Source organism: Eucyclogobius newberryi, unplaced genomic scaffold (genome assembly GCF_026437365.1).
Source record: "Eucyclogobius newberryi isolate DKJ021-1_F unplaced genomic scaffold, fEucNew1.0.hap1 SCAF_88, whole genome shotgun sequence".
In the NCBI taxonomy this organism is placed as follows: domain Eukaryota; kingdom Metazoa; phylum Chordata; class Actinopteri; order Gobiiformes; family Gobiidae; genus Eucyclogobius; species Eucyclogobius newberryi.
Window position 1 is genome coordinate 1 of NW_027316530.1, and position 17393 is coordinate 17393.

Genomic DNA, 17393 nt, shown 5'->3' on the forward strand with positions numbered 1-17393 from the left:
AAAGTTTGAAGGACTACGCCGACAATTCCGCCGCTCCTCCCTCTTTTCTAGGAATAAACCATCGAGTTTGGAATGAACCGTGTCAAAGATTGAAGCAAACATAAAAGGAGGCTTTGTTTCTGCCCGGTTTCGAGCCGAGGACCTTTCGCGCGTTAGGCGAACGTGATAACCGCTACACTACAGAAACCACGTGCGAGCCTGTCGTGTCCCTTTTGCCGCGCGACCGCCGATGCAAATGAGCGCGTGAACAGAAGTACACTGCCCGTGATGAAGCCCCGTGTGCCCTCAAGTACTGGACGCCGTGTGGCGCTGCAACGTGGCACTCTTGTTTCTCTTCAGAGCGTATAAATCTTTCGCCTTTTACTAAAAAGATCACAAGTGTTGGGGCTGTGCGGTGTATGGAGCACAACACTTTAAGCGACGTGCTCCGACATCGGCAGATGAGGAAATGGCAGCAGCTTCGCACGGCCCCCGGCGGAATGCACTCCGCTTCGAACTACTGGGAGAACTGGAAATGGATCGATTGACCTTCAGCAGACGCCTTTTGCAAAAAGAACTGGCTGTAACAACGAATCAACTGGACTTTATATTTGCCTTTCCTGGCAAAAAGATTTTTGAAGTCGTTTTCACCACAACGAAGCATCTGGAGACATGTTTGGAGTTGTACGAGAGGAAGAAAACATCCACCACTGTCTTCCAGCAGGTGAACGTTACTCCTCTCACTGATTTGGATAAAAAAACTGTCCATATCGTTATCTATTCAGAAAAAGTGAGACTGGATGATGTCAAGACATGGGCCTCTTTCTTCTGCGATGTCCTAAAAGCAACAGAGGTTGTAGACATCGATGGCATTAAAACAGGAACCAAGCGGCTGGAAGTGAAGTTAAGAAGAACTAACGGGGAACTTCAACATCTCCCTAACTCCATTCAACTGGGGGCTTTCCGAGGCTCTGTCTTTTATCCGGGGCAGCCACGGAAATGCAGAAGATGCGGCAGCCTTGATCACCTGGCAGCAGGGTGCAATGTAGCCCAATGCAGAAAGTGCAAATCCCTGGATCATCCCACATCACTATGCACAGTTTCAGTTAAATGCAACCTGTGTTCGGCGGACACCCATCTCTTTAAGGACTGCCCACAAGCCTATGCTAATAGAGTGAAAGGGAATACAGTGACAACATCAGTATCATGCCAAGATGACCCGGATCCCTATTCCCAACTCTTTGATGAGAATCCCGTGTCACAAGACAGAATGGACAAGGCAGATGGACCGGACAACTCTCCAAAAGAACCACCCACAGTGAGACTTCAGGATGTCCCCAAAACTCTACAGGATGCAGAAGGGGTCTTCGACGCCCTGTTGGCCAGCCTCCCCCCCTTCCAGGAGGAGGGCACACAGGGGGAACCTGCACCGCAAGAGGATAGTCAAGATGGTTTAGCAGCAACAGCTGAAACCTTTCTTCCGGACACTCAAGTGGAATTTTTGGAACGGCAGGGGGCGGTAAAACGCCTTCAGAACACGTCAAGTGAGGAATCTTTCCACCTAGAGCAGTCTGAAAAGGTATGGCCACCTGCCTCGTCTCCCTCCACCGAATTCCTTGACCATACTAGCGTGAACACGTTTACAGTTGTGACAAAAATAAAATCGGCGGAAGGCCCCCCAAATCCACAAAAGAAAAAAAGGAAGGGTCACAGAACACAAGGAGAAATGGTTTAGTGGTAAACTCCTCCAACTATTAATATGACCTCTCTCTCAGTAGTCACAATTAATACAAGAGGCTTGAATGAATTGTTAAAGTGCCAGACAGTTTTCAATGAACTGCATAATGGAATTGGAGATATTTTCTGTCTCCAAGAATGTAATATACCTTTTAAAGATAGTTATAGAGATTATGAAAGTAGATGGCCTCATGGACAATCCTTTTGGTCTGGAGATAATGAAAACAAGAACTCTGGGGTAGCCATCTTGCTCCGAGGTCACCATTTTAATATAAACAGAGTCCAGAGAATAAGTGATGGAAGAATACTCTCTGTAGACTTAGATCAAAATGGAAAACAACTTAGAGTTATCAGTGTTTATTGTCCACCCACAGTGCAAGGAAGACTTAAAACCTTGGAACTTTTACAGACTTTATTTTTTTGCAAATATGAAGTTGTCATTGGGGGTGACTTTAACTGCATCTTGACTAGAACAGACAGATTGACAAAACGAGCTACTACGGCAAAACTAGATGCCAGCTCACACGCTTTGGCGAATTTAATAAGAGACTGTCATTTGAAAGACTGTGCGGAAAGTTTAGGGTCAAAACCAGACTTTACGTGGTCTAATGGCAAATCCTTCTCACGTATTGATCTTACCCTGGTGTCCCGAGGCCTTCTCCCCCTTAAATGTTGGAGAACACCAGTTGTCTTTTCAGATCACTTTAAGCTAACCACCGTGATAGACATTAAAGGAGGGTTGAAACGCCATACGGGCCCGTGGAAATTAAATATTGCTTTATTACAGAACAAATACATAGTAGAAAAATTAAAAGGAAAATTTGAACAATGGAAAACCCTACGAGATCTCCATAACTCCTGTGGAGACTGGTGGGAAGATATTAAATCCAGGACAAAATCCTTCTTCATGTCAGAAAGTAAAACACTGGCCGCTAGAAAGAGAATGTTTTATTCTAGACTTCAAAGAAAACTTCAAAACTACTATAAACTGGCACAAAACGGCTTTGACATGCAACAAGAGATTGTCACACTAAAAGCAAAACTATGTGAACTAATGAGGGAGAAGAGTAAAAGTATCCTCCTGAGAAGCAGGATCCAACATCTAGAGGAAAATGAGAAATGTTCCCGGTACTTTTTCCAAAAAATAGCAAAAGCAAAGCACCATATAACATCTGTCTATGATCAGGAAGGAAAAGAAGAGAAGGACATGGAAAAAATCATTCACATTATTAGGTCCTTTTTTGCCAATCTCTATCAGGACACACTGGTGTCTAGCAAAATGATGGACACTTTTCTTTCTAAGACTACTGGAAAACTTAGTACTTCAGTGAAGGAATCCTTAGACAAAAATATAACATTGGCAGAACTGACAAAAGCCATTACAAGTATGAAAGACAATAAAACTCCAGGCTTGGATGGTCTCCCCAAAGAGTTTTACGTTACCTTTTGGGAGCAGCTGAAACTCCCCCTTTTGGAGATGTACAACGAAAGTCTTGGCAAAGGAGCGTTGCCATCATCATTGAGACGGGGGGCAATCTCCCTCCTTCACAAAAAAGGACAAAAACAGAATCTACAGAACTGGAGACCACTAACCCTTCTAGGTGTCGATGTAAAAATACTGGCCAAGGTTTTATTTTTACGAACTCAACCCATCGTTGGTGACCTGGTGGAGAGTGAACAAACATGTGGAGTACAAGGACGGACAATGACAGATAGCCTAGCCCTGGTGAGAGACACGTATCTCCTCTGTAAAGAACGTAACAGCCCCCTATGTATACTAAGTTTGGACCTCGAAAAAGCTTTTGATAGCATAAGCCACGATTATATAAAAGCAGTGTTGAAACATTTTGGTTTTGGAGAAAATTTTAGACGGTGGGTTAACCTCTTGTACACTGACTGCCATAGTGTGGTAATAGTTAATGGACAACAAACAAATGCTATAGATATCCGGGCTGGGGTCAGACAAGGGTGCCCCTTGTCACCCACATTATTTATTTTAGCAATAGAACCGCTAGTTTGTGCCCTTAGAAGGAACAATGACATAAAAGGAATTTTTGTGCCAGGAAGTGAAAATAGACAGGCAAAAATATCAGTTTATATGGATGATATCACTTTGTTACTTTCAGACAATAAATCTATAGGAGAAGCCTTAAAGGTCTGTGAAAACTTTACTCTCGCTGCAAGCACAAGGGTTAATAAGAACAAAACCAAAATACTTTATTTGAATTGGAAAGAGAAATACGAAAATATAGACCTGATTAAAAATAAAGACACAATTAAAGTCTTGGGAATTCAGATAGGAAAAGACATGGAAGTAAAAAACTGGGAGTCAAAGCTACCCAAATTGACAGCCAATTTAAGAGCATGGCAAGATAGGGAGCTTACATTTACTGGGAAAGTCTTAATTGTGAACTCGGTACTGTTGGCTTCAGTGAATAATCTGGCGACTGTGTTTCCTGCCCCCTATCGGATACTTAAGACTCTGAAGAAGATGTTGTTCCAGTTTATCTGGGGGGGGAAATCAGAGAGACTCAAACGAAATATAATGCATCGCCTCCCACTGTGCGGGGGTATCGGGGTGCCATTAATCGAGGCAAAATTTGAAGCAATGTTCTTGGCCCCAATTTTAAAGGCAGTCCTTCTACCAGAAAGGGAAATTTTGTGGCACTATTTTGCAAAATTGTGGGTGGGTAGAAAAGTTTTAATCACATGGGGAAAAAGACCATCAATGGATGTCCCCCACGCCGAGATTTGCCCATCAGTCTACAAACATGTGCTTGAGAACTTATCCAAAGGACTTAGCCAGGTACCATCGACGACAGAACTGACAAGGAGAAAAATAGAACAAAAACTGTCCGTAGATTTGGAGAAACTTACCCCGGTAGATCTTTTATCGGCACAAGAGAGCAAAAGGGCATGGGAAAATATACATTTTCAAAAACTTACGAACAGACACAGAGATTTGGCCTGGCAAATTGGCCATAAATGTTTGCCAACCCGAGAGTTCCTTTTTAAAAGACACTTTACACCAAGCCCAAGATGCCCGAGACCCTTTTGTGGCAGTGAGGAAACTCATTTACACTTTTTTTGGACATGCCCTTTTGCTGTGAATGCCTGGGTAACAGTATCCCCATGGCTGAAAAATGTTGGGAAAATTCCATCAAGTTATAACAATATTGCCTATGGTGAAACTGCAAAATTCCAAAATAAGGAGAGGTGGTGGATTATAGTTAATTGTATAAAAGAAGCTATCTGGAAATCAAGGAATGTATTGACTTTTAAAAACTATCAAATGTCAGAAATGTTGTTGATGAAATGTGTTATGAATATTTTTAAAGATTATGTTTTAAGAGATTTAGTGGAAGGAAAGAGAGAAGAAATAATCAATTTATGGAAAATTCCAAACTCTTTTAAAGACTTGCTGTATTCATAGTTTTGGTAAATAATGTGTAATTGTATTGACTTTTGTAAACTGTGTTTAAAAGATGTGTTTTAAGTGTGGAAAGTATTTTGAAAGAAATTTATTGCTATGAAATAATAAAAACCGCCTGAAAAGTGAAAAGTGCCTTTTACTAAAGATTTCCGTGGAGAGGGACAACAAGAGATCTTTCCAATTTTTTGATGCCCTGCTTCAATGCGGGGCTTTTCTACCTATGTCTAAAGCAAGCAAGCGGTCATCCTCCAAGAGCAAAGGTTGTGTCTTGTCGGCCTTTAAACATGCCCTTGCGTACCCTCCGTTTGGCATCCCGTGTTCAAGAACTTTAAAAGTAAAAAAGAGTGCTTAGAACGCACAGACTTGCGTGTGTATCGCTGCCGTTTAACCTGGGGCTCAATCGTCGGGTGGAAGCTGGTCCATGCAAATGGCCGGAAGGACCATGCTGCCACATTGCCTCTTCCAGGGCCTGGGCCTTGGCTCGGAGCGGAGCAACTCATACTTACCTGGCAGGGGCGACACCATGATCAGGAAGGTGGTTCACCCAGGGCGAGGCTCGTCCATTGCACAAACAGGATGTGCTGACCCCTGTGAATTCCCCAAATGTGGGAATCTCAACTGCATAATTTCTGGTAGTGGGGGACTGCGTTCGCGCTCTCCCCTCTTGTTTTTTGTCAGAGGAAAAAAAAAAAAACCCAAAGGGTCGTTTCCATGTACGCCGCTCGCGCTCCGGCCCCTCCGCCGGGCGCTTTGCGCGGGCGCCGCTTTGGACCGTTGACGGGAGGGTCAGCGTGGGGAGAGCTCACTGCTCCCCGAACCCATTGTGGGCATCGCTTCTCGGCCTTTTGACTAAGATCAAGTGTAGTATCTGTTCTTATCAGTTTAATATCTGATACGTCCCCTACCCGGGGACCGTATATTAAATTGATTTTTGGACCAGGGAGATAGAATTTGGGGCTTGCTCCGTCCACTCCACGCATCGGCTCGGTATTGCAGTACCTCCGAGAACGGTGCACCTCCTCTCTCAGGTTAAAAAAAGGCATTCAGTTTGTTTTCGCCGTCACGTTACATGCAAATGTGCCATCATACCCTCATGTTAAACGCTTCCTTGCCGTTTGTCTGCTCCGGAAGTGGACAAAAATTCTCGGAGAAGTTTTGAGTGGAAGGGCTGGATATTTCAAATCTCCCGCCAAAAGCCCTGACTGGAGAAGAGGGGGAGGGAAGGTGAAGTATCTGTTCCTAAACCCAACCCCCTTGGGAGGTAGCCCATTCCACGTAAACCCTTGTGCAAAATAGGCCACCTTTGGAATTTGAGTGGCCCCTTTGTGAAGTACAGTACATGTGACTAGTTGTTTTGTTTTTTTTTTGGGGGGGGGGTCAAACGCAACACCGACTTTGAAACCCATCCTCGACAAGTAAAGTCTTCGTATGAGGGCGTGCTTCTGCCCGGTTTCGAGCCGGGGACCTTTGGCGTGTGAGGCAAACGTGATAACCGCTACACTACAGAAGCGATAGTGTAGCGCAGGTACGTTGGTGGGACAAGTCCTCAGCGTCAGTGCAACGCTTTCGTGCTGGGTAAAACGCACTTTCTCTCCCCGTCTGGGAATCGAACCCAGGTCTTCCGCGTGACAAGCGGAGATACTGTCCACTATACTAACGAGGACATATGGGGCTGCAGGGGGGGCCCTTTTTTTTTTTTTTTTTTGGGCGTGTGTGTCGGTGTCTTTTTCCCCCGATCTCTGTGATGAAAAGTTTGAAGGACTACGCCGACAATTCCGCCGCTCCTCCCTCTTTTCTAGGAATAAACCATCGAGTTTGGAATGAACCGTGTCAAAGATTGAAGCAAACATAAAAGGAGGCTTTGTTTCTGCCCGGTTTCGAGCCGAGGACCTTTCGCGCATTAGGCGAACGTGATAACCGGTACACTACAGAAACGACGTGCGAGCCTGTCGTGTCCCTTTTGCCGCGCGACCGCCGATGCAAATGAGCGCGTGAACAGAAGTACACTGCCCGTGATGAAGCCCCATGTGCCCTCAAGTACTGGACGCCGTGTGGCGCTGCAACGTGGCACTCTTGTTTCTCTTCAGAGCGTATAAATCTTTCGCCTTTTACTAAAGATTTCCGTGGAGAGGGACAACAAGAGATCTTTCCAATTTTTTGATGCCCTGCTTCAATGCGGGGCTTTTCTACCTATGTCTAAAGCAAGCAAGCGGTCATCCTCCAAGAGCAAAGGTTGTGTCTTGTCGGCCTTTAAACATGCCCTAGCGTACCCTCCGTTTGGCATCCCGTGTTCAAGAACTTTAAAAGTAAAAAAGAGTGCTTAGAACGCACAGACTTGCGTGTGTATCGCTGCCGTTTAACCTGGGGCTCAATCGTCGGGTGGAAGCTGGTCCATGCAAATGGCCGGAAGGACCATGCTGCCACATTGCCTCTTCCAGGGCCTGGGCCTTGGCTCGGAGCGGAGCAACTCATACTTACCTGGCAGGGGCGACACCATGATCAGGAAGGTGGTTCACCCAGGGCGAGGCTCGTCCATTGCACAAACAGGATGTGCTGACCCCTGTGAATTCCCCAAATGTGGGAATCTCAACTGCATAATTTCTGGTAGTGGGGGACTGCGTTCGCGCTCTCCCCTCTTGTTTTTTGTCAGAGGAAAAAAAAAAACCCCAAAGGGTCGTTTCCATGTACGCCGCTCGCGCTCCGGCCCCTCCGCCGGGCGCTTTGCGCGGGCGCCGCTTTGGACCGTTGACGGGAGGGTCAGCGTGGGGAGAGCTCACTGCTCCCCGAACCCATTGTGGGCATCGCTTCTCGGCCTTTTGGCTAAGATCAAGTGTAGTATCTGTTCTTATCAGTTTAATATCTGATACGTCCCCTACCCGGGGACCGTATATTAAATTGATTTTTGGACCAGGGAGATGGAATTTGGGGCTTGCTCCGTCCACTCCACGCATCGGCTCGCTATTGCAGTACCTCCGAGAACGGTGCACCTCCTCTCTCAGGTTAAAAAAAGTCATTCAGTTTGTTTTCGCCGTCACGTTACATGCAAATGTGCCATCATACCCTCATGTTAAACGCTTCCTTGCCGTTTGTCTGCTCCGGAAGTGGACAAAAATTCTCGGAGACGTTTTGAGTGGAAGGGCTGGATATTTCAAATCTCCCGCCAAAAGCCCTGACTGGAGAAGAGGGGGAGGGAAGGTGAAGTATCTGTTCCTAAACCCAACCCCCTTGGGAGGTAGCCCATTCCACGTAAACCCTTGTGCAAAATAGGCCACCTTTGGAATTTGAGTGGCCCCTTTGTGAAGTACAGTACATGTGACTAGTTGTTTTGGTTTTTTTTGGGGGGGGGGGGTCAAACGCAACACCGACTTTGAAACCCATCCTCGACAAGTAAAGTCTTCGCATGAGGGCGTGCTTCTGCCCGGTTTCGAGCCGGGGACCTTTTGCGTGTGAGGCAAACATGATAACCGCTACACTACAGAAGCGATAGTGTAGCGCAGGTACGTTGGTGGGACAAGTCCTCAGCGTCAGTGCAACGCTTTCGTGCTGGGTAAAACGCACTTTCTCTCCCCGTCTGGGAATCGAACCCAGGTCTTCCGCGTGACAAGCGGAGATACTGTCCACTATACTAACGAGGACATATGGGGCTGCAGGGGGGCCCCTTTTTTTTTTTTTTTTTTTTGTTGGGCGTGTGTGTCGGTGTCTTTTTCCCCCCATCTCTGTGATGAAAAGTCTGAAGGACTACGCCGACAATTCCGCCGCTCCTCCCTCTTTTCTAGGAATAAACCATCGAGTTTGGAATGAACCGTGTCAAAGATTGAAGCAAACATAAAAGGAGGCTTTGTTTCTGCCCGGTTTCGAGCCGAGGACCTTTCGCGCCTTAGGCGAACGTGATAACCGCTACACTACAGAAACGACGTGCGAGCCTGTCGTGTCCCTTTTGCCGCGCGACCGCCGATGCAAATGAGCGCGTGAACAGAAGTACACTGCCCGTGATGAAGCCCCGTGTGCCCTCAAGTACTGGACGCCGTGTGGCGCTGCAACGTGGCACTCTTGTTTCTCTTCAGAGCGTATAAATCTTTCGCCTTTTACTAAAAAGATCACAAGTGTTGGGGCTGTGCGGTGTATGGAGCACAACACTTTAAGCGACGTGCTCCGACATCGGCAGATGAGGAAATGGCAGCAGCTTCGCACGGCCCCCGGCGGAATGCACTCCGCTTCGAACTACTGGGAGAACTGGAAATGGATCGATTGACCTTCAGCAGACGCCTTTTGCAAAAAGAACTGGCTGTAACAACGAATCAACTGGACTTTATATTTGCCTTTCCTGGCAAAAAGATTTTTGAAGTCGTTTTCACCACAACGAAGCATCTGGAGACATGTTTGGAGTTGTACGAGAGGAAGAAAACATCCACCACTGTCTTCCAGCAGGTGAACGTTACTCCTCTCACTGATTTGGATAAAAAAACTGTCCATATCGTTATCTATTCAGAAAAAGTGAGACTGGATGATGTCAAGACATGGGCCTCTTTCTTCTGCGATGTCCTAAAAGCAACAGAGGTTGTAGACATCGATGGCATTAAAACAGGAACCAAGCGGCTGGAAGTGAAGTTAAGAAGAACTAACGGGGAACTTCAACATCTCCCTAACTCCATTCAACTGGGGGCTTTCCGAGGCTCTGTCTTTTATCCGGGGCAGCCACGGAAATGCAGAAGATGCGGCAGCCTTGATCACCTGGCAGCAGGGTGCAATGTAGCCCAATGCAGAAAGTGCAAATCCCTGGATCATCCCACATCACTATGCACAGTTTCAGTTAAATGCAACCTGTGTTCGGCGGACACCCATCTCTTTAAGGACTGCCCACAAGCCTATGCTAATAGAGTGAAAGGGAATACAGTGACAACATCAGTATCATGCCAAGATGACCCGGATCCCTATTCCCAACTCTTTGATGAGAATCCCGTGTCACAAGACAGAATGGACAAGGCAGATGGACCGGACAACTCTCCAAAAGAACCACCCACAGTGAGACTTCAGGATGTCCCCAAAACTCTACAGGATGCAGAAGGGGTCTTCGACGCCCTGTTGGCCAGCCTCCCCCCCTTCCAGGAGGAGGGCACACAGGGGGAACCTGCACCGCAAGAGGATAGTCAAGATGGTTTAGCAGCAACAGCTGAAACCTTTCTTCCGGACACTCAAGTGGAATTTTTGGAACGGCAGGGGGCGGTAAAACGCCTTCAGAACACGTCAAGTGAGGAATCTTTCCACCTAGAGCAGTCTGAAAAGGTATGGCCACCTGCCTCGTCTCCCTCCACCGAATTCCTTGACCATACTAGCGTGAACACGTTTACAGTTGTGACAAAAATAAAATCGGCGGAAGGCCCCCCAAATCCACAAAAGAAAAAAAGGAAGGGTCACAGAACACAAGGAGAAAATGGTTTAGTGGTAAACTCCTCCAACTATTAATATGACCTCTCTCTCAGTAGTCACAATTAATACAAGAGGCTTGAATGAATTGTTAAAGTGCCAGACAGTTTTCAATGAACTGCATAATGGAATTGGAGATATTTTCTGTCTCCAAGAATGTAATATACCTTTTAAAGATAGTTATAGAGATTATGAAAGTAGATGGCCTCATGGACAATCCTTTTGGTCTGGAGATAATGAAAACAAGAACTCTGGGGTAGCCATCTTGCTCCGAGGTCACCATTTTAATATAAACAGAGTCCAGAGAATAAGTGATGGAAGAATACTCTCTGTAGACTTAGATCAAAATGGAAAACAACTTAGAGTTATCAGTGTTTATTGTCCACCCACAGTGCAAGGAAGACTTAAAACCTTGGAACTTTTACAGACTTTAATTTTTTGCAAATATGAAGTTGTCATTGGGGGTGACTTTAACTGCATCTTGACTAGAACAGACAGATTGACAAAACGAGCTACTACGGCAAAACTAGATGCCAGCTCACACGCTTTGGCGAATTTAATAAGAGACTGTCATTTGAAAGACTGTGCGGAAAGTTTAGGGTCAAAACCAGACTTTACGTGGTCTAATGGCAAATCCTTCTCACGTATTGATCTTACCCTGGTGTCCCGAGGCCTTCTCCCCCTTAAATGTTGGAGAACACCAGTTGTCTTTTCAGATCACTTTAAGCTAACCACCGTGATAGACATTAAAGGAGGGTTGAAACGCCATACGGGCCCGTGGAAATTAAATATTGCTTTATTACAGAACAAATACATAGTAGAAAAATTAAAAGGAAAATTTGAACAATGGAAAACCCTACGAGATCTCCATAACTCCTGTGGAGACTGGTGGGAAGATATTAAATCCAGGACAAAATCCTTCTTCATGTCAGAGAGTAAAACACTGGCCGCTAGAAAGAGAATGTTTTATTCTAGACTTCAAAGAAAACTTCAAAACTACTATAAACTGGCACAAAACGGCTTTGACATGCAACAAGAGATTGTCACACTAAAAGCAAAACTATGTGAACTAATGAGGGAGAAGAGTAAAAGTATCCTCCTGAGAAGCAGGATCCAACATCTAGAGGAAAATGAGAAATGTTCCCGGTACTTTTTCCAAAAAATAGCAAAAGCAAAGCACCATATAACATCTGTCTATGATCAGGAAGGAAAAGAAGAGAAGGACATGGAAAAAATCATTCACATTATTAGGTCCTTTTTTGCCAATCTCTATCAGGACACACTGGTGTCTAGCAAAATGATGGACACTTTTCTTTCTAAGACTACTGGAAAACTTAGTACTTCAGTGAAGGAATCCTTAGACAAAAATATAACATTGGCAGAACTGACAAAAGCCATTACAAGTATGAAAGACAATAAAACTCCAGGCTTGGATGGTCTCCCCAAAGAGTTTTACGTTACCTTTTGGGAGCAGCTGAAACTCCCCCTTTTGGAGATGTACAACGAAAGTCTTGGCAAAGGAGCGTTGCCATCATCATTGAGACGGGGGGCAATCTCCCTCCTTCACAAAAAAGGACAAAAACAGAATCTACAGAACTGGAGACCACTAACCCTTCTAGGTGTCGATGTAAAAATACTGGCCAAGGTTTTATTTTTACGAACTCAACCCATCGTTGGTGACCTGGTGGAGAGTGAACAAACATGTGGAGTACAAGGACGGACAATGACAGATAGCCTAGCCCTGGTGAGAGACACGTATCTCCTCTGTAAAGAACGTAACAGCCCCCTATGTATACTAAGTTTGAACCTCGAAAAAGCTTTTGATAGCATAAGCCACAATTATATAAAAGCAGTGTTGAAACATTTTGGTTTTGGAGAAAATTTTAGACGGTGGGTTAACCTCTTGTACACTGACTGCCATAGTGTGGTAATAGTTAATGGACAACAAACAAATGCTATAGATATCCGGGCTGGGGTCAGACAAGGGTGCCCCTTGTCACCCACATTATTTATTTTAGCAATAGAACCGCTAGTTTGTGCCCTTAGAAGGAACAATGACATAAAAGGAATTTTTGTGCCAGGAAGTGAAAATAGACAGGCAAAAATATCAGTTTATATGGATGATATCACTTTGTTACTTTCAGACAATAAATCTATAGGAGAAGCCTTAAAGGTCTGTGAAAACTTTACTCTCGCTGCAAGCACAAGGGTTAATAAGAACAAAACCAAAATACTTTATTTGAATTGGAAAGAGAAATACGAAAATATAGACCTGATTAAAAATAAAGACACAATTAAAGTCTTGGGAATTCAGATAGGAAAAGACATGGAAGTAAAAAACTGGGAGTCAAAGCTACCCAAATTGACAGCCAATTTAAGAGCATGGCAAGATAGGGAGCTTACATTTACTGGGAAAGTCTTAATTGTGAACTCGGTACTGTTGGCTTCAGTGAATAATCTGGCGACTGTGTTTCCTGCCCCCTATCGGATACTTAAGACTCTGAAGAAGATGTTGTTCCAGTTTATCTGGGGGGGGAAATCAGAGAGACTCAAACGAAATATAATGCATCGCCTCCCACTGTGCGGGGGTATCGGGGTGCCATTAATCGAGGCAAAATTTGAAGCAATGTTCTTGGCCCCAATTTTAAAGGCAGTCCTTCTACCAGAAAGGGAAATTTTGTGGCACTATTTTGCAAAATTGTGGGTGGGTAGAAAAGTTTTAATCACATGGGGAAAAAGACCATCAATGGATGTCCCCCACGCCGAGATTTGCCCATCAGTCTACAAACATGTGCTTGAGAACTTATCCAAAGGACTTAGCCAGGTACCATCGACAGAACTGACAAGGAGAAAAATAGAACAAAAACTGTCCGTAGATTTGGAGAAACTTACCCCGGTAGATCTTTTATCGGCACAAGAGAGCAAAAGGGCATGGGAAAATATACATTTTCAAAAACTTACGAACAGACACAGAGATTTGGCCTGGCAAATTGGCCATAAATGTTTGCCAACCCGAGAGTTCCTTTTTAAAAGACACTTTACACCAAGCCCAAGATGCCCGAGACCCTTTTGTGGCAGTGAGGAAACTCATTTACACGTTTTTTGGACATGCCCTTTTGCTGTGAATGCCTGGGTAACAGTATCCCCATGGCTGAAAAATGTTGGGAAAATTCCATCAAGTTATAACAATATTGCCTATGGTGAAACTGCAAAATTCCAAAATAAGGAGAGGTGGTGGATTATAGTTAATTGTATAAAAGAAGCTATCTGGAAATCAAGGAATGTATTGACTTTTAAAAACTATCAAATGTCAGAAATGTTGTTGATGAAATGTGTTATGAATATTTTTAAAGATTATGTTTTAAGAGATTTAGTGGAAGGAAAGAGAGAAGAAATAATCAATTTATGGAAAATTCCAAACTCTTTTAAAGACTTGCTGTATTCATAGTTTTGGTAAATAATGTGTAATTGTATTGACTTTTGTAAACTGTGTTTAAAAGATGTGTTTTAAGTGTGGAAAGTATTTTGAAAGAAATTTATTGCTATGAAATAATAAAAACCGCCTGAAAAGTGAAAAGTGCCTTTTACTAAAGATTTCCGTGGAGAGGGACAACAAGAGATCTTTCCAATTTTTTGATGCCCTGCTTCAATGCGGGGCTTTTCTACCTATGTCTAAAGCAAGCAAGCGGTCATCCTCCAAGAGCAAAGGTTGTGTCTTGTCGGCCTTTAAACATGCCCTTGCGTACCCTCCGTTTGGCATCCCGTGTTCAAGAACTTTAAAAGTAAAAAAGAGTGCTTAGAACGCACAGACTTGCGTGTGTATCGCTGCCGTTTAACCTGGGGCTCAATCGTCGGGTGGAAGCTGGTCCATGCAAATGGCCGGAAGGACCATGCTGCCACATTGCCTCTTCCAGGGCCTGGGCCTTGGCTCGGAGCGGAGCAACTCATACTTACCTGGCAGGGGCGACACCATGATCAGGAAGGTGGTTCACCCAGGGCGAGGCTCGTCCATTGCACAAACAGGATGTGGTGACCCCTGTGAATTCCCCAAATGTGGGAATCTCAACTGCATAATTTCTGGTAGTGGGGGACTGCGTTCGCGCTCTCCCCTCTTGTTTTTTGTCAGAGGAAAAAAAAAAAAACCCAAAGGGTCGTTTCCATGTACGCCGCTCGCGCTCCGGCCCCTCCGCCGGGCGCTTTGCGCGGGCGCCGCTTTGGACCGTTGACGGGAGGGTCAGCGTGGGGAGAGCTCACTGCTCCCCGAACCCATTGTGGGCATCGCTTCTCGGCCTTTTGGCTAAGATCAAGTGTAGTATCTGTTCTTATCAGTTTAATATCTGATACGTCCCCTACCCGGGGACCGTATATTAAATTGATTTTTGGACCAGGGAGATGGAATTTGGGGCTTGCTCCGTCCACTCCACGCATCGGCTCGGTATTGCAGTACCTCCGAGAACGGTGCACCTCCTCTCTCAGGTTAAAAAAAGTCATTCAGTTTGTTTTCGCCGTCACGTTACATGCAAATGTGCCATCATACCCTCATGTTAAACGCTTCCTTGCCGTTTGTCTGCTCCGGAAGTGGACAAAAATTCTCGGAGACGTTTTGAGTGGAAGGGCTGGATATTTCAAATCTCCCGCCAAAAGCCCTGACTGGAGAAGAGGGGGAGGGAAGGTGAAGTATCTGTTCCTAAACCCAACCCCCTTGGGAGGTAGCCCATTCCACGTAAACCCTTGTGCAAAATAGGCCACCTTTGGAATTTGAGTGGCCCCTTTGTGAAGTACAGTACATGTGACTAGTTGTTTTTTTTTTTTTGGGGGGGGGGTCAAACGCAACACCGACTTTCAAACCCATCCTCGACAAGTAAAGTCTTCGCATGAGGGCGTGCTTCTGCCCGGTTTCGAGCCGGGGACCTTTTGCGTGTGAGGCAAACATGATAACCGCTACACTACAGAAGCGATAGTGTAGCGCAGGTACGTTGGTGGGACAAGTCCTCAGCGTCAGTGCAACGCTTTCGTGCTGGGTAAAACGCACTTTCTCTCCCCGTCTGGGAATCGAACCCAGGTCTTCCGCGTGACAAGCGGAGATACTGTCCACTATACTAACGAGGACATATGGGGCTGCAGGGGGGGCCCTTTTTTTTTTTTTTTTTTTTGGGCGTGTGTGTCGGTGTCTTTTTCCCCCGATCTCTGTGATGAAAAGTTTGAAGGACTACGCCGACAATTCCGCCGCTCCTCCCTCTTTTCTAGGAATAAACCATCGAGTTTGGAATAAACCGTGTCAAAGATTGAAGCAAACATAAAAGGAGGCTTTGTTTCTGCCCGGTTTCGAGCCGAGGACCTTTCGCGCGTTAGGCGAACGTGATAACCGCTACACTACAGAAACGACGTGCGAGCCTGTCGTGTCCCTTTTGCCGCGCGACCGCCGATGCAAATGAGCGCGTGAACAGAAGTACACTGCCCGTGATGAAGCCCCGTGTGCCCTCAAGTACTGGACGCCGTGTGGCGCTGCAACGTGGCACTCTTGTTTCTCTTCAGAGCGTATAAATCTTTCGCCTTTTACTAAAGATTTCCGTGGAGAGGGACAACAAGAGATCTTTCCAACTTTTTGATGCCCTGCTTCAATGCGGGGCTTTTCTACCTATGTCTAAAGCAAGCAAGCAGTCATCCTCCAAGAGCAAAGGTTGTGTCTTGTCGGCCTTTAAACATGCCCTTGCGTACCCTCCGTTTGGCATCCCGTGTTCAAGAACTTTAAAAGTAAAAAAGAGTGCTTAGAACGCACAGACTTGCGTGTGTATCGCTGCCGTTTAACCTGGGGCTCAATCGTCGGGTGGAAGCTGGTCCATGCAAATGGCCGGAAGGACCATGCTGCCACATTGCCTCTTCCAGGGCCTGGGCCTTGGCTCGGAGCGGAGCAACTCATACTTACCTGGCAGGGGCGACACCATGATCAGGAAGGTGGTTCACCCAGGGCGAGGCTCGTCCATTGCACAAACAGGATGTGCTGACCCCTGTGAATTCCCCAAATGTGGGAATCTCAACTGCATAATTTCTGGTAGTGGGGGACTGCGTTCGCGCTCTCCCCTCTTGTTTTTTGTCAGAGGAAAAAAAAAAAACCCAAAGGGTCGTTTCCATGTACGCCGCTCGCGCTCCGGCCCCTCCGCCGGGCGCTTTGCGCGGGCGCCGCTTTGGACCGTTGACGGGAGGGTCAGCGTGGGGAGAGCTCACTGCTCCCCGAACCCATTGTGGGCATCGCTTCTCGGCCTTTTGGCTAAGATCAAGTGTAGTATCTGTTCTTATCAGTTTAATATCTGATACGTCCCCTACCCGGGGACCGTATATTAAATTGATTTTTGGACCAGGGAGATGGAATTTGGGGCTTGCTCCGTCCACTCCACGCATCGGCTCGGTATTGCAGTACCTCCGAGAACGGTGCACCTCCTCTCTCAGGTTAAAAAAAGTCATTCAGTTTGTTTTCGCCGTCACGTTACATGCAAATGTGCCATCATACCCTCATGTTAAACGCTTCCTTGCCGTTTGTCTGCTCCGGAAGTGGACAAAAATTCTCGGAGACGTTTTGAGTGGAAGGGCTGGATATTTCAAATCTCCCGCCAAAAGCCCTGACTGGAGAAGAGGGGGAGGGAAGGTGAAGTATCTGTTCCTAAACCCAACCCCCTTGGGAGGTAGCCCATTCCACGTAAACCCTTGTGCAAAATAGGCCACCTTTGGAATTTGAGTGGCCCCTTTGTGAAGTACAGTACATGTGACTAGTTGTTTTTTTTTTTTTTGGGGGGGGGTCAAACGCAACACCGACTTTCAAACC

General features: G+C 45.8%; 16 non-coding genes across 16 annotated transcripts; 10 read left to right on the plus strand and 6 right to left on the minus strand.

Moving 5' to 3' along the window:
• Nucleotides 1-114: 114 nt before the first annotated feature.
• trnav-aac (transfer RNA valine (anticodon AAC)) lies at nucleotides 115-187 on the minus strand. The gene has a single exon. It is a non-coding gene; the product is annotated as a tRNA-Val (tRNA).
• A 5460-nt stretch (nucleotides 188-5647) lies between these two features.
• On the plus strand, nucleotides 5648-5813 carry LOC140353276 (U1 spliceosomal RNA). The gene has a single exon (XR_011925913.1). It is a non-coding gene; the product is annotated as a U1 spliceosomal RNA (small nuclear RNA).
• Nucleotides 5814-5978: 165 nt separating this feature from the next.
• On the plus strand, nucleotides 5979-6170 carry LOC140353282 (U2 spliceosomal RNA). Its single transcript, XR_011925918.1, has one exon. It is a non-coding gene; the product is annotated as a U2 spliceosomal RNA (small nuclear RNA).
• A 570-nt stretch (nucleotides 6171-6740) lies between these two features.
• trnad-guc (transfer RNA aspartic acid (anticodon GUC)) lies at nucleotides 6741-6812 on the minus strand. Its single transcript has one exon. It is a non-coding gene; the product is annotated as a tRNA-Asp (tRNA).
• A 406-nt stretch (nucleotides 6813-7218) lies between these two features.
• LOC140353220 (U5 spliceosomal RNA) lies at nucleotides 7219-7332 on the plus strand. Its single transcript, XR_011925858.1, has one exon. It is a non-coding gene; the product is annotated as a U5 spliceosomal RNA (small nuclear RNA).
• Nucleotides 7333-7619: 287 nt separating this feature from the next.
• LOC140353221 (U1 spliceosomal RNA) lies at nucleotides 7620-7785 on the plus strand. The gene has a single exon (XR_011925859.1). It is a non-coding gene; the product is annotated as a U1 spliceosomal RNA (small nuclear RNA).
• A 164-nt stretch (nucleotides 7786-7949) lies between these two features.
• Nucleotides 7950-8141, plus strand: LOC140353273 (U2 spliceosomal RNA). The gene has a single exon (XR_011925910.1). It is a non-coding gene; the product is annotated as a U2 spliceosomal RNA (small nuclear RNA).
• A 571-nt stretch (nucleotides 8142-8712) lies between these two features.
• trnad-guc (transfer RNA aspartic acid (anticodon GUC)) lies at nucleotides 8713-8784 on the minus strand. Its single transcript has one exon. It is a non-coding gene; the product is annotated as a tRNA-Asp (tRNA).
• A 204-nt stretch (nucleotides 8785-8988) lies between these two features.
• Nucleotides 8989-9061, minus strand: trnal-aag (transfer RNA leucine (anticodon AAG)). Its single transcript has one exon. It is a non-coding gene; the product is annotated as a tRNA-Leu (tRNA).
• A 5458-nt stretch (nucleotides 9062-14519) lies between these two features.
• LOC140353257 (U1 spliceosomal RNA) lies at nucleotides 14520-14685 on the plus strand. Its single transcript, XR_011925895.1, has one exon. It is a non-coding gene; the product is annotated as a U1 spliceosomal RNA (small nuclear RNA).
• A 165-nt stretch (nucleotides 14686-14850) lies between these two features.
• On the plus strand, nucleotides 14851-15042 carry LOC140353259 (U2 spliceosomal RNA). The gene has a single exon (XR_011925897.1). It is a non-coding gene; the product is annotated as a U2 spliceosomal RNA (small nuclear RNA).
• A 568-nt stretch (nucleotides 15043-15610) lies between these two features.
• Nucleotides 15611-15682, minus strand: trnad-guc (transfer RNA aspartic acid (anticodon GUC)). Its single transcript has one exon. It is a non-coding gene; the product is annotated as a tRNA-Asp (tRNA).
• Nucleotides 15683-15883: 201 nt separating this feature from the next.
• Nucleotides 15884-15956, minus strand: trnav-aac (transfer RNA valine (anticodon AAC)). The gene has a single exon. It is a non-coding gene; the product is annotated as a tRNA-Val (tRNA).
• Nucleotides 15957-16090: 134 nt separating this feature from the next.
• LOC140353235 (U5 spliceosomal RNA) lies at nucleotides 16091-16204 on the plus strand. Its single transcript, XR_011925873.1, has one exon. It is a non-coding gene; the product is annotated as a U5 spliceosomal RNA (small nuclear RNA).
• Nucleotides 16205-16491: 287 nt separating this feature from the next.
• Nucleotides 16492-16657, plus strand: LOC140353232 (U1 spliceosomal RNA). The gene has a single exon (XR_011925870.1). It is a non-coding gene; the product is annotated as a U1 spliceosomal RNA (small nuclear RNA).
• A 164-nt stretch (nucleotides 16658-16821) lies between these two features.
• LOC140353260 (U2 spliceosomal RNA) lies at nucleotides 16822-17013 on the plus strand. The gene has a single exon (XR_011925898.1). It is a non-coding gene; the product is annotated as a U2 spliceosomal RNA (small nuclear RNA).
• The last annotated feature ends 380 nt before the right edge of the window (nucleotides 17014-17393 follow it).